General features: G+C 42.4%; 1 protein-coding gene across 4 annotated transcripts in view; it reads left to right on the forward strand.

The window, feature by feature from the left end:
• Positions 1-1,189: 1,189 nt before the first annotated feature.
• MAPK8 (mitogen-activated protein kinase 8) overlaps positions 1,190-15,344 on the forward strand; it is a 60,275-nt gene continuing 46,120 nt past the window's right edge. For 3 of the 4 annotated variants that reach the window (XM_005153907.3, XM_031053376.2, XM_005153908.3), the window contains exon 1: positions 1,200-1,219. The gene's annotated coding sequence lies outside the window, so the exon portion shown is untranslated. Of the gene's footprint in view, positions 1,233-15,344 lie in introns of all 4 variants that reach the window. The other variant, XM_031053375.2, reaches the window with a different exon arrangement.

Raw genomic sequence — 15,344 nt, forward strand, 5'->3', positions numbered from 1 at the left:
GGTTAGGGTTAGGGTTATATACTGGGCATGATGTGCTGTGGTATGGAATACCTCTTTGGCTAGTTTGGGTCAGGTGTCCTGTCTCTGATTCCTCCCAGCTTCCCCTCCTCCCTGGCAGACCATGAGACTCAGAAAGTCCTTGGTCAGAGCAAACATTACTGAACACCAACTAAAAACATCAGTGTTATCAGCGCTGTTCCCAGGCTGAAAGTCAAAACCACAGCACTGCACCAGCTACTAAGAAGGAGAAAAATGACAGCTACTGCTGAACCCAGGCCAGTGTGGAATGTCCATGTTAACAGTGCCTTATGCCTAACTGGCAGATTTTATGTATTGTTAAATATTGCTCATAAGGCCTGTTTTATACTACACAGTAAAAATATACAAAGGCTTGCTTCAACCATATTTATATGGCTTTGAGGCACTGAGGGGCCTCTTTTTGTCTCTAAGCAGGGATATTCCTGGGGGAAAAAGGAAGGGGGGGGGGGGGGGTGGCGGAGGGATGATGGTATACAAAACATCAAAAAACAAAGGAGAGAATATACTCATGTCAGGTGCCAAGCGCCAAAGGCAATGGTAATGAATAATACCAAATCCCACAAAAGGCACTGAAGATCTAGAGGAGAAACAGCGCCAAAACAGATACAGAACAAGAAAATGTTACAATACTCCAGAATCCCAATAATGAGATGAAGTGCTGCCATGCCAGGCATGCAAAGCGAAGCCTGGGGCTGCCAAGGCCGTGAGAGATGTCTAGGAGCAGCAAAAAAAACTGATGCCAGAGCGCGACGGTTGAGTGCCAAAGCACTGGCGGAGAGCAGGAAGGCAGAGACCTGAAAAACGCGATGTTTTAATGAAAGCCCCAGCAGGAAGGGAGGTCTGGCTCAGGGGCGTCATTCAGGAAAGCAACTGCTCCGGTGGAAAGGGTGCGGAGGAGACAAAGCGGAGCTGGTGCCAAGCAGGGATGCGCGGGCAGCCGGGGCCCCGCAGCCCCGGAAAGGGCCAGATCGAGGCCGCGGGACGAGGCAAGCCTGCGGTGAAGGGCAGCGCGAGCGCGTCGCCGAAGGCAGACGAGAGCAGCGGCAGCCCTGAGCCGGGAGCGGGACCGGGGCGGGGCGAGGCGAGGCGAGGCGAGCGGAGGAGGCGGGCAGCCGCAGCGGGCGGGCGGAGCGCGGTGCGTGTGCGCGGCCCGGCCCTGGCTCATTACTCAGCGGCCGAGGTAGGAGGCGGTGGTGAGTGTTGTATTGGGGGGTTGTAGCCCCGCTGGAGCTGTGGGAGTGTGGGGGGAGTGAGGGTGAGCCAGGGAGTGGCAGCGTACGGTATCGTATTGTGCAGTATGTCACTGTTCCTTGTAGTATGGTACGGTACGCGGGCGAGCGGCCGCGCTGCGGGGGCCGGGCCCGGTGTCGTCGGTTTTGTTTATGTTTCGGTGGGGCAGCGGTGGGGAGGGAGCTGGGGCCGACCTGTGCACTTGCCCAGAGGCGGGCGGCGGTGAGGGGTTCTCCGGTCTGTTGACCTTCCCTGTCTGCTGGGGCTGGAGGTGTCTCTGTGGATAATGGCGGGGACCTCTTTGTTGGTGTGGCAGGAGGGGCAGGAGGCTCGGCGCGGGACTCCTCCTCCTGCGGGGAGCGGGGGTAACCGGGGCAGGCCGGGCCGACGTCGCCTTGCAGCCTGGGCTCTCGTTCGGCCTCCGGGGAGGGAAGGGTCTGCGGGCGAGGGGTCGGAATGCTACCCTGTGAGTAAGCGAGCTACCTCTGCGGCCAACTTCCATGACCTTGCTTCTGGAAATGCCCCTCTGGGTAAAAAATATCCCTCTGGGATAATGTAACTGCTCCAGATAATAGGTGCTTGGCAGGGGGAGTACAGCGGTGTCTTTAATTTGTTTGTCTTTTAATTCTTATATTTATTGGGAAGGGAGTGAGCTATTTCTTTGCAGAGGATTTCTTTTTCTCTTTAGTTTCTCTGTGTGCTTACATTCAGTTTTGCTCCCAAAGCCAGTTTGCCTTTTTATCTGTAGTGGTTTTTGAGTTTGATCTGAGCGCCCCTAATAATAATCTACAAATGTAAATCCCACTTGATTTGTTCTCACCCACCATCCCCCCATCTACAGTAATGGTTTAGAGTGTATAGCATGATGGAATATTGATGTTGTACAGAACAGGCGAGCTGAAGCCTCTCAGACAATAAAAAAAATCCTACACACTTTGGCCTGTCTGATAATATAAACACAAAGGGTGTTAGGCTTGTTAGGGGAAGGAAAGTATTACTTGCCCTAGGGCATGTGCATGTGGAATTGAGCAAGCTTACTGGCTGCAACTGGGTTTTACTTACTGGTGTAGAGACTTAACCAGTGGTGGTCTCATCTGTTCTCACTTCCAGAGATGCCAACAAATTCATTGCTAGGCCAAAATAGTATGAAACCTCAATCTTAATATATTTGCAGATATATCAGTATTTTAGGCAACTTGAAAATGGTTTAAACTGCAACATAAAAGGAAATGCACCTAACCTAGTTAAAGGTACTGTCAGAGTGAGTGCACTGACTTATGTGAACATTCCTTGTATATAATGAAGGAAAGCTCTTAATTCTTCAGATAATAGTTAACAAAAATATGTTGAATGTCAAATAGTCCCCTGCTTTCATCTCAGTCTGTGGGGGTAGCCATCTTGTCTTTATACCCCACTTGGTTCAAAGATGCGTATCATAGACTAGCTTGATAGTAGGATCCAGGTATGGAGTTCTGCAGAGTGGGTGATGCCAGTGCAGGACCAGACAAATTGCAGCTGCCTGATGGGTATTGAGTTCGAAGGGCCAGCTGACCAGAACTATATTCAGAAAAGGGAGAGAGAAACATCTGCTGAACAGGACTAACCCACAGTTGCAGAGGGTGTATGAAGTTTTGTCATCAGTCTGAAAAAGGAATTTTAATGTATCTTCCTGTCCTCCAGTGCAGAAGTTCCCAACCTTTTTGGACCATTGGCTTGTATAAGCATTCAATTGTTCAAAGTAATCTTCCGGGCTACCGTATACTTCATGGAGACTTCTAGGTCAGAAACATTAGTAAAATGATATAATATGGTTTTGAGTCCTAAAGGTTTGTACTGCTTATTCTAGGCAGGAACAGAGGTGCATTTTCTATATGTGTCGTGTGCTTTTAACTTTTAACCCTTATCTTTAGGGACCAAGGCCTCTGGCTTTTAGGGACACAGATGTAATCCTCTTTGCAAACGGTTTAGGTAAACTTGTTACATTGATGTATTACTATGCCAATGTTAGGGAATAAACAAGTGTTTAAAGATTTTGACAACAATTTGTTTTCTGCCTGCTACTTACCTGAAATTAATGAGTTTATTCTTTTGTTTGTTTGTTTTTTAAACCATGAGCTAATAGGATAGTATTTGAGATTATAATGCTACCTGGTTATTTGTTCATTGTAGATGTGGTTTCTGGTTTCTTTCATCCTTCACAACTAAATTGTTTGAGTGCTTATTGTTTAAAAGATGCATGGAAAGTATGTGCTCAGCTCTTTATTTCTGAGGATTGATCCAGTGTTTTGGACAAATATAAATGTCCTTGGTAGTCTATATAGTGTACTGTTTCTTAAACTTAAATTTCCCACTCACCCCCCTTGGGGGGGAAAAAGTGCTCTGTGTGTATACAGTTTTACTAGGTATTTTTGTTCATTGCTGTATCCCTTTAGCAATTGGACTAATATAGTTTTGATCCTATTTTTTATTAATAAAATTGTATTTTATTGTGGTGAGTCTTTCCTTTAAAAAAAAAACAACTTAGTCCTTAACTCAAAACCTGCAGAAACAGGCTTCTGTTTATGTTACTGAAAGATCTCTTGGCTTTTGAAAGCACTTTAAAAATCCAGTTGAGACTACTTATGCTGTTTGCCTGCTGTGAAATTCACACAGTTTGGGCATGGATTCTACAAAACACTTTTTACTGTGGTTTGATAATCTAAATACGTAGTTTTCAAATCTCTCAAGAATCCTCTTGTGAAATTCCATCTCCATTTAAACCTTTAAATTTGATAAAGGCTTTTTCTGGCTGTCCTTGTGAAAAGATGAGCTGTATTTAGAGAGGCATTTGTTGCTCCATTACAAGGTGTATTTGCATAAAACTACAGAACTTGCAGATATTGTTTTTAACAGTGGCTGTTGTGTTCTTAGTGAAAGATACTTGGTTGATAAAGTCCTTGAGTTTTCAGAGCAATTATAAGGATTTATATTTCTATAACATCACACCATAGTTTCATGTTCACTGGCTACTTTGCTAAAGCAATTTCTCTTACCTGCTATTCCTTACCATCTGGTATGTGGCAAAATAGATCAAGGAGCTAACTGATCCAGCTGAAAAGATCTTCCTCTTGGACTATTTTTCAGCCTGATTAATTCCCTTACGTGTCTGAACAAACAACTATTCCATTGACAGGTTGGAAGACAAGGAGGCTGCTTAGGTGGGGATTCTTGTCAGTCATACACATGCAAAAAAGTATTTACAAATCAAGCAGTAGTTTCTTGAAGACAAAAATGATGGATGTGGGCAAACCTGTTCTATGTTGAGAGGTACTTGTTTAAAGATCTGATTTGCAGACTTTGTTTTCTGCTGCTGTTACTGAAAAGCATTCTGAACAAGATGTTCATTTTGGTTTCTTGAATGCACTGTAGAGACCAAAATTAATTTGGGATGACGACCCATTTGTAATGAATGTTGATATAGAAGTTCTATGTTATTAACTTCATGAGGAAGGACATCCTCTTGCACACCTGACTATTGTTTCAAAGCATGTGTGTAGTATCAACAGGGGTCCTAAAATAAAACAATCTGAAAATTTCTGGACTTGAAGTAAGGGGCTGGTGCAGAAGATACATCCTCACAGTGCTGATAACTGTGTTTTCCTGCTTTCTTTAAATATTGTGTTTGTGAAGAAAAAAGAAAGAAATATTGTAGGACTATATTTGACATGTAGGAATGCAAATGCACATCTTTTGTGACACTTCAGAAATATGTAGCATTTATCTTTTTAGTTATTCTGATTGGTAGGTGCAGCTTTTAATTCAGCTTTCAAAATTTCTCTTAGTAAGCTGGGAAAAGCTATAATGTGTCTCACAAATGCATGAAGTCTTCAGGAAAAAAGGCTTGAAATGCCTACTCTCCTGTCCCGACTCTCACTCAAAATAAGGGACTGCAGATGTAGGTCATTGATGAGCTTCCCAAGTTGTTCATATTTACTAAATAAGTGTAGGTATGCATGAGCTCTTTAATTAAAGAAAATTAATATTTGAAGAATGAAGTCACAGAAAACAAAATCAGAAAGACCCAGAATTGCTGGATACTTTGAAAGTGTGACTTAAGATTTCCTTGATGAAAACTTTGATGTGTGAGCTCAAGGAGCACACCAAGCACATGGTAGCAGGACCCCTTTCCTGAGCTGGAAAGCAGAGCATTCTCTGTAGCATAAGGAACATTCTAACTTATCATACAGCAGACAATACATAGCAGTTTGCTTCTGCTATATATTTTACAAAGCCTTTAAGTGAGAGCTCCTCCACGTGCAACTGGACCTGAGTGCATAAGACACTGAGGTTATTACTGATGTTGAGTCAGATGCCAAGTGCAAGGTCCTACACCTAGGTCAGAGCAATCCCAGGCACAGCTACAGGTTGGGCAAAAAGGAAATTCAGTGCAGTCCTGTGGAGAAGGGGGTGTTGGTCGATGAGAAAATGAACATGAGCCGGCTGCAGTGTGCGCTTACAACCCAGAAAGCCAACTGTATCCTGGGCTGCATCAAAAGGAGTGTGACCAGCAGGTCAAAGGAGGTGATCCTGCCCCTCTACTCTGCTCTCATGAAACCTCACTTGCAGTATTGTGTGCAGTTCTGGTGTCCTCAACATAAAAAGGACATGGAACTGTTGGAACAAGTCCAGAGGAGGGCCATGAGGACGATCAGGGGACTGGAGCACCTCCCATATGAAGACAGGCTGAGAAAGTTGGGGCTGTTCAGCCTGGAGAAGAGAAGGCTGCATGGAGACCTCATAGCAGCCTTCCAGTGTTTGAAGGGGGCCTATAGGGATGCTGGTGAGGGACTATTCATTAGAGACTGTAGAGATAGGAAAAGGAGTAATGGGTTGAAACTTAAACAAGGGAAGTTTAGACTGGATATAAGGAAGAAATTCTTTACTGTTAGGTGGTGAGGTACTGGAATGGGTTGCCCAGGGAGGTAGTGAATGCTCCATCCCTGGCGGTGTTCAAGACCAGGTTGGATGAAGCCTTGGGTGATATGGTTTAGTGTGAGGTGTCCCTGCCCATGGCAAGGGGGTTGGAACTAGATGATCTTAAAGTCCTTTCCAACCCTAACTATTCTATGATTCTATCAGCATGGAGACCTGCCCAACCAGCTGTTTGTATAGTACCATTACCCTGACTTACTTATTCTGTAAAATTGTTTTGTAAAGGTTTTCTAAGGCCTTCGTTTTCTTAGATTTGTGTGAGGAAACGATAATTTTGGTGTACCAGGCTTATAATTAATAGCAACACATTTCTTCTTGATGTCAGATGCTTTTTTCCTCAAAGTGATTAGAAAATAATTTTTAGTTCTTTTCTGTCCAAATTCGTTGCCTGTAAGCTTCATTCTAAATAAACCTCTTAGTTGCTGCCCATATTGTCACTTCTGTTGTTGGATAAATGCTGCTTGATATGTGAACAGACGGGATGCTTATTAAATCGTTCTCAGTTGGATATTGTAGACTAATACTAAAATGGTGACTGCAGAAAATACACTTTCACTTAATGGTCACTTGTATTGCAAACAAAAGAAATACTGTATTTGTGATCATGTGTATATACGCTTAAAAAGGGAAAGCCTTCTACAGAGCTGCTGGAAAGCGTATTCACTAATTACTGATTTTGAGTATTTATAAAAAAAACCAAACCTTAGTCTGCTGAGCATAACCTGCAGTGTCTCTAGTCTGGTGTTTTTATTGTGAAGTAAGAAGGATGAACATTATGTATCATGTTTCTCATTGCGATCTCAAAGTCATGGAAATACCATGCATGTGTTCCTGTGCGTGAAGGTGCATAAAATGAAAATGCTTCTGCTGCTGTCAGTTGCTAGGAACTGCTGACTTGGCAGCAACTCTTGCAGAAGAGGACCTGGGGCTTCTGATGCATGAGAAGCTACCAGAACTCAGCAGTGGGCTTCTGTAGTCTTCAAGGCTAATTTACTGAGCTACACTGGCAAGAGCCTGGCTGGCAAGTACAGGGAAAACACTGTTCACATTTGTGGGGCAGCCATGGAGCTCCACCTGCAGTGTTGTGCGGTAGATTACATATATACATGCCCTGCATGAGAGAGACAGACTGGAAGGAATCTAGCAGAATCTAGCAGTGAGTTGCTCAGATGGTTGGGGACTGGAGCACCTGAGGGTGAGGAGGAGGTACTGGGTCTGCAGCTCTGAGGAAGAGAATGCTAAGGGAGAAGGTAATTGTTCTATTTAACCATCTTTAAGCAAGGCATTACAGAGATGATAGCCACTTATCTCAGTGGCTTTCCTCTTAGAAGTATATAGTAAAAGATGAATCAATGGTCATAAGACATAAGAATGGAAATTTCTGTAGGTCTTGAAGGAAATGTCTGTTGCATGGGAGTGGGTGAGAGTTGCGTCAGGAGTCAAGAGGGGCCATGTGCTCTCCATCTGTGAAGACTTGACTGGACAAGGTCCAGAGCAGCCTGATAGGAATACAAATGTGAAGTTTGTCTGTTTTGAGCAGGTAGATGACCTCCAGAGGCTGCTTTCAAGCCCCATTATGATTTTACTCTTTATGGATTTTTTTTAAATTTTATTTTCAAAGTAGCTTGAGGAAGTTGGCAAAACAAAGGCACAGTGATGTTGATAACAAGGCTGCTCAGAACTGTATCAGAAGCTGTGGAGGGAAAAGTAATGAGACATGATAAGGATCTTCATTGAAGACTGCTGGCGACTATACTGGAATATTTCTGCACTGAATTGAGCTTTCCAGCTGGCTAGACCAGAAGTGCTTGCAGGCTAGCATAAAGCGTGCACACAAAAAAAGGTTATGGTACCTATCATGCCTATGATCATTGTGATGAACAAGAAAACTCATTTCCAAAGGAACAGCCCGGAGTAAGCAACCCTGTAGCCAGCTGAAGTTCCTCCAGCTTTTGCTTTCTGTAGTGGAAGAGCATACCGGCAGCTGCTGCTGTGAGGCTTTGATCTTCTGCTGGGTGTGTGATGGTTCCTTAATGCTTAGCTGGAGCATGGTTACTCGAGCAAGTGGCTTCATGGAGCAGACCTGCTCTGATTTCCAGTTGATCACCATAGCAGCTCATGACTACAGAGAGCTTGTAGGGCTAATAGCAACTGAGAGAAGGTACAAGAGCCATGTCAGATCCGTAAATCTTTCTGTATTACTGTCATTAATATTTGTGTTGCCTTGAGAAGACAGTGTTGTGCAGCTCATATGTTTCTTTTAATTCTTCTGTATTTGTCCATTCAGTGATGTTAACAAGAAATCTTAAAGAAAGGGAGGTGAGCAGAAGAGGAAGTTAAAACCCAAAGTGATTGTTCTGTGTCTCAGCAAAGCAGCTCTCCTGGGGTTTGAACCCATAGGTAGTTAAATATACGAATACGGGTGCACATGTGTGTAAGACAGAGTCGGAGGGGAGATCTGGTGTTGTGGATGGCACAGCCTTGTAAGCCCTAGATGTAATCTTTAGTAGCTTTTATCACCTAAGATTATGTCAGGGCAAAGTTATCAGTAGTCATGATACTTGTAGGATCTTGGTTGTGGAACTGTGTCCTGGGTTCAGCAGTTGCAGTCATTTTTTTTCTCCTTCTTGGTAGCTGGTGCAGTGCTGTGTTTTGACTTTTCGGCCTGGGAACGGTGCTGATAGCACCTATGTTAGTAGTTACTGCTCAAATGTTTACTCTGATCAAGGATTTTGTGAGTCTCATGGTCTGCCAGGGAGGAGGGGAGGCCGGAAGGAAGCAGAGACAGGACACCTGACCCAAGCTAGCCAAAGAGGTATTCCATACCATAGCACATCATGCTCAGGATGTAACCGAGAGTTATCCAGAAGGGCTAGGGCTCTGGGGGGTTGGAGGAGGTATTGGTCAGTGCTTGGTCAGGCAGAGTTATCAGTCTACAGGTGGTGAGGTGTTGTATTCTCTTCACTTGTTATTTCCCTTATCACTATTATTATTATTGGTAGTAGCAATAGTGATTTGTGTTATACCTTAGTTATTAAACTGTTCTTATCTCAACCCATGGGAGTTACATTCCTTCGATTCTCCTCCCCATTCCTCTGGGAGTGTGGGGGGGTTGGTGGTGGTGTGTGTGAGAGAGACTGTGGTTGGGTTTTAAATCACGACAAACTACAAGCATAGATTTGAGCATGTAATCTTAATTTTTACTATAGAAACAGTAAAAGCAAATCACATGTTTGACATGCCAGTCAGCGTGAATCATAGAATGGTTTGGGTTGGAAAGGACTTTAAAGATCACCTGGTTCCAATCCTCCTGCCATAGGCAGGGACACCTTCCAATCGGCCAGGTTGTTCAAAGCCCCATCCAACCTGCCCTTGAACATTTCCAGGGATGGAGCAGCCACAGCTTCTCTGGGCAAGCTCTTTCAGTGACTTGCCACCCTCACAGTAAAGTATTTCTTCTTTATATCTAATCTCAGTCTACCCTCTCTCAGTTGAAATCTTGATAAATTCTTAATTGTTCATTGAGTGAATGTTGGAATCCTGGAAGGATAGTAACATGGTATCCTAAAAAGCTTTATTAGAAGAGTGTGGGCTGGGTTTGCTTGTTTTATATTGTGCTGAAAATGAATACTCAGGAGACACACAGCAGGAGGAAGGTCCTTGTAGGTGCTGGGGTTCATTTTATGAGCAGTGAAGCCTTCCAATAGTGAGTTACGTTCATTTGCATGGTTGCTGCAATGCAAAACTCCTTGTTGCTGAGCAATAGTGAGGGTTTCTTTTGCTGTTTTTTTAAACTGGAGCATTACAGGGTTCTTGTGCCACTCATATGTTGAGATGGAGGAAAAAAAAAGAAAGTTCAGTTTCTAATAAGATTATGTTGGACATAAAAAGGTTTCATTAATATTAGCATGGCACTTCAGAGAAGTTAGAAATCTTGATGTAGAGCTACTTTATTCTCCCACTCTTTTAGTTTATTTAAAATTCCTTCTTCTGAGTTTTCTTCAGAAAATTTCTCATCATGACTCTTTGTGTCCATAGCCGCTAGCTCTAGCATATGATGCACAGCTAGAAAGAAAGAAGGAAAGGAAAGGAAAGGAAAGGAAAGGAAAGGAAAGGAAAGGAAAGGAAAGGAAAGGAAAGGAAAGGAAAGGAAAGGAAAGGAAAGGAAAGGAAAGGAAAGGAAAGGAAAGGAAAGGAAAGGAAAGGAAAGAAAGAAAAAAAGAAAAGAAGGAAGGAAAGAAAGAAAGAAAGAGAAAACTAACTTCTGAAGTGAGTTTTTGTTCTTGTTTAAAGAATGGGAATTCTTAGACTCTTCCTAGTTTGGGAACTTACGTGTTAGATCTTTTTTTGCTAGGATAGAACATCAGGCACTACCGAGGCATAAGAGAAATAGGGCAACAGAACAGGCTATCGCCATTAGTAATGCATCTTGTAGGTTAGTGTATATTTCTTAAAACTACCTAGATAGTAAAGCCTTTATTTTGAACTGTTCTGCCTTGCTTCCCACCCCAGTCCCATAAAATTATTGTACAAAGTACTGTGCTGCATTACTAGAGGTATCTGTGAAGGGATTGTTAGGGCTGAGATTGTAATATATTTTGGAGTACTTTGTTCCATTCTAAAGCTCTTATTACTGAGGTATTATATGCCAAATACTTTAGACAGGATTTCAGGGCACATTAGGCTACTTGTACTTGACAGATAAATCCATGAATTAGTGAAAGTAGCACATTCATAATTGGATTATAACTTTTTGTAAGTGGAATTTAAAGTTTAAATGTTTAGAGTGTTTTTTCTGTAGAACTATTGAAAGAATTCTTAAATGTAGTTTTAAAACATCCTGAGAACATTTTTCCCAGACGTTACGTGCTCCTTGATTCCTATAATGTCCTGTAGCTACTGTTCTCTTCATCACTGATATTTAACAACTGTTTTAGGTCACTTGGTAGCTTTTGTTTGCTTGTGTCCTTTAAAGGAGTTAGAGAATATTTTGATCTGTTTCTTCTGCTGAAACATTTAGCTTCACCTTCCCCTACAACAAGAGGTTAAAGAGTAAGCATTTCCTCCTACCCCAGAAGTAATCCTGGAAAGGGATTTCACTTCTAACCTTGTACAGATCTCATTGAAGTACTCAGAGTATTATTTACTGATTTATTTTCCTGATGATTTGCCTGTATTTCTATACTACTCATTTGCCAGTTGTCACTGGATGGGCAGAAGACTAGCATATGCAGGCAAACTCCTGTGGTGCAGTTAGAATTAACAATTCCTTTTGTAGTTAGGTGAAACAGTGTAGTGCCAAGATTAATAATTTATTCTCTTCTTAGGAATTTCAAGTTAGATTACACACCTGAAAAACAATGAGGTGGTCGGTGACAGCCGCCGTGGCTTCACTGAGGGGAAATCCTGCCTGACCAATTTGCTGGCCTTCTATGATGAGGCTACAGAACTGATGGACAGGGGTAGGGCAGCTGACGTGATCTACCTGGACTTGTGCAAAGGGATGGACACTGTCCCATGTGACATCCTTATCTCTAAATTGGAGAGACATCAGTTTGATAGATAGACCACTCGGTGGATAAGGAACTGGATGGATGGCCGCACTCAAAGAGTTGTGGTCAATGGCTCAGTGTCCAGCTGGAGACCAGTAAAGAGCGATGTCCCTCAGGGATGGGTGTTGGGGCCAGTCTTGTTCAACATCTTTGTTGGTGACACGGACAGTGAGATTGAGTGCACCCTCAGCAAGTTTGCTGATGACACCGATCTGTGTGGTTTGGATGATACACTGGAGGAAGGAATGCATCCAGGGGGACCTTGACACACTTGTGAGGTGGGCTGATGCCAACCTTATGAAGTTTAACCATGCCGAGTGCAAGGTCCTACACCTGGGTGGGAGCAGTCCCAGGCAGAGCTACAGATTGGCCAGAGAGGAGATTCAGAGCAGCCCTGCAGAGAAGGTCTTGGGAGTGCTGAGCGATGAGAAACTTAACATGAGCCAACTTAAGTCTGCACTTGCAGCCCAGAAAGCCAGCTGTATCCAGGGTTGCATCAAAAGCAGCGTGACCAGCAGGTCGAAGGAGGTGATCCTGCCCCTCTACTCTGCTCCTGTGAGACCTCACCTGGAGTACTGTGTGCAGTTCTGGTGCCCTCAACATAGAAAGGACATGGAACTGCTGGAACAAGTCCAGAGGAGGGCCACGAGGATGATCAGGGGACTGGAGCACCTCCCATATGAAGAGAGGCTGAGAAAGTTGGGGCTGTTCAGCTTGGAGAAGAGAAGGCTGCATGGAGACCTCATAGCAGCCTTCCAGTATCTGAAGGGGGCCTACAGGGATGCTGGGGAGGGACTCTTCATTAGGGACTGTAGTGATAGGACAAGGGGTAACGGGTTGAAACTTAAACAGCAGAGGTTTAGACTGGATATAAGGAAGAAATTCTTTGCTGTAAGGGTGGTGAGACGCTGGAATGGGTTGCCCAGGGAGGTAGTGAATGCTCCATCCCTGGTAGTCTTCAAGACCAGGTTAGATGAAGCCTTGGATGACACGGTTTAGTGTGAGGTATCCCTGCCCATGGCAAGGGGGTTGGAACTAGATGATCTTAAGGTCCTTTCCAACCCTAACTATACAATGTTACTGATTATGGTTAAGCTTTTTCAAGTCCCTGAGTAAGCTAAATGGACCATGACATGATTCTGCAGAAAATCTATGGAATAGCATTCTCTTGAATACAGTAGTCCCAGTCATTTGGCAGAAGTGTGGTTTAAGTGAGATTTTTAATTCATTTTTTGGGTTCCAGCAGCATGCATTCATATTGCATTTTTGACACAGTTAAGTTGGATACTTAAAATGGAACAGCTTTTTGAAGTTTTGCTTCTCTGAATTTTCACTGATTTCATATTCTAAGAATAGTCCTTTTTTTTTTTTTTAAAAAAAAGGGAATTACAAATAATGTCCTGCTGTTAACTTGAATATTTTAAGCTTTTTTTAAAAATGTTTGCCTTGATTTTCTCCCCATTTACTCTCCTTTTGTATAATCTTTTACGTGAAAAAGGATTAAGGAATTGGAAGATCCTTGCCTCAGCCTATTATTTCAGAAAAAAAGCTTTGCTAAGAATAGTCTTTTAATCTGTTGTCATAACAGATTCTTTGCAAACTGTAGAATTAGGCAAGTTTTCTTTTGATAGAGCCATTCTGCGTTATGATTTCTGCAGAAAAAACTGACCTGCAAGAGACAGTCGGGAAAGTGTTACTTCATATATTGCAATAATAGGATTCATCATGGAACCATCTGTAGTGGAGCTTCATGTGACATTACACTGAAGAAGCTGTATTCTCCCCATGAAGTGCAGCACAGCAGTGTTTGCAGGGGGATTTTGTGTGTGTGTGTGTGTAGATGTAGCATTATTCATTTTGATAGTGCTTCTTCTAGAAAAATGCTACCTATTATTTTGTGTGTGTGTGTGTGTGTGTGATTAAAGTCACAGTTAAAGAAAAGAAAGGTAGGGTAAGAATCTGCAGCAATAGAAATGCCTGTTTACAGGCTCTTTAATACCGCATGTTGCAGCCTGTCTGTCTCTTCATTTACATCCTACTGGCATGTGAATCAAATCCATTTTACAAAGGAATATAGTTATCTTATGAGTCTCTGCTAATATCTGATCAATCACTTCTTAAAAACATAATGTTTAAGAACAGAAGAATTTGCAGTATCTTCCATTACAAATGCATAATTTCTCTGTGCAACCTCCTGTGTTGATCTCTGTGTCATGTATATCATTATCACAAAATACAAAACCGTGGAAGACTTGTAGTACAGAATTCCATATAGTAGCAGAGTGTCATTGTAAGAAAGAAAATCGGAAGTGATTTATAACTTGGTGAGGATATGTATGTTAAGTAAGTGCCGTTGGCCACAGATGAGAACTTTCCAGAGAAGGGTATGCTGGTATTCCAGAGCAGCTGTGTTGACTTTACTGGTCATGTTATAGGAACTGACTTGACAATGAGAAATGCTGGGAGGGAGGTTGTAATTGCTGCTGCTGTTGTTGATTTGGATAAACAGGACTGATTTGACTATCACCAAAATTAACTCGCAAGCCTCAGATAAAGTTTGGGTAAATCTTAAACTTTGTAAGTCTCAGTACAGTTGTTAGGATGTTTCAGAAATTTATGTTAGTGGCATTCTCTAGAGATTGCTTTATGTTCAGAATATGTGCCTTTTAAAAATATATATTCCAGAAACCAAGAAATCTGGATAGCACAAAGTTAATATTCGCAGATGTTAAAGAAGTGACAGGTTTCATCTCCTTTGCCACAAACCGTCAGACTTCCCTGCTTCCTTTGAGGAGAGGGAGATGGCTAAAGGAATAGTAGATAACCAAGCACGAATGTTCACATCTGTTCATGGAGCTGATAGAATGCATTCATTAATGCTTCTTTCTTTCTTTGTCTTCAGGCTACTGGAAATCTGATTTTTAGACCATTTTTAGACCATATTTTGACTTATTTTCTCATTCTTCTGTTTTCTGAATCTTAATCTTGTTTTACTTCAGTTTGCCGTATTACAAAGCTAGAGCTACTGATGTTTGTGATGTTTACTGATGTTTACTTAATTGCCAGACAGAGCCTAAGACAACAGGCTGTGGATAATTTTCCCCTGTGACCAGCTGCTTTAGTGGTTGTCGTAAAGGGGGAGATAAAACTGAGTAGCATTGAAAGTGCCAGAGGTGAGGCCAGTCACCAGACTGGTTTAGGTAATATGAGTGTGCAGAAGATAAATAGAAATGTGCAGTTCGATCTGTTTCTTTTTCTGTGCTTTGTCAAAATCTGTTATTGTCTCTGTACCATTAACAAGCAGTACCTTAACTTGTGAATGACTACTGTATGCTAGTATTTTTTTTTGTAGTGTAATTGCTGTAACTTATGGAGTGGCATTATGTGACAGTATTTTAGAATATAGAGTAACTGAGGTGCAAGAGTAGGAAGGTGGATTAAGTGAAATCCTCCCAATAAGAGATTTATTGATAAAAAGCAAAATCCATCTGTTTTGAAAGGAGAATCATTGCAAAACTTATGTCATTTTGGGAGCAATTTACTGTGTGTGTG

The sequence above is a fragment of the Melopsittacus undulatus genome, chromosome 4 (assembly GCF_012275295.1).
Source record: "Melopsittacus undulatus isolate bMelUnd1 chromosome 4, bMelUnd1.mat.Z, whole genome shotgun sequence".
In the NCBI taxonomy this organism is placed as follows: Eukaryota; Metazoa; Chordata; class Aves; order Psittaciformes; family Psittaculidae; genus Melopsittacus; species Melopsittacus undulatus.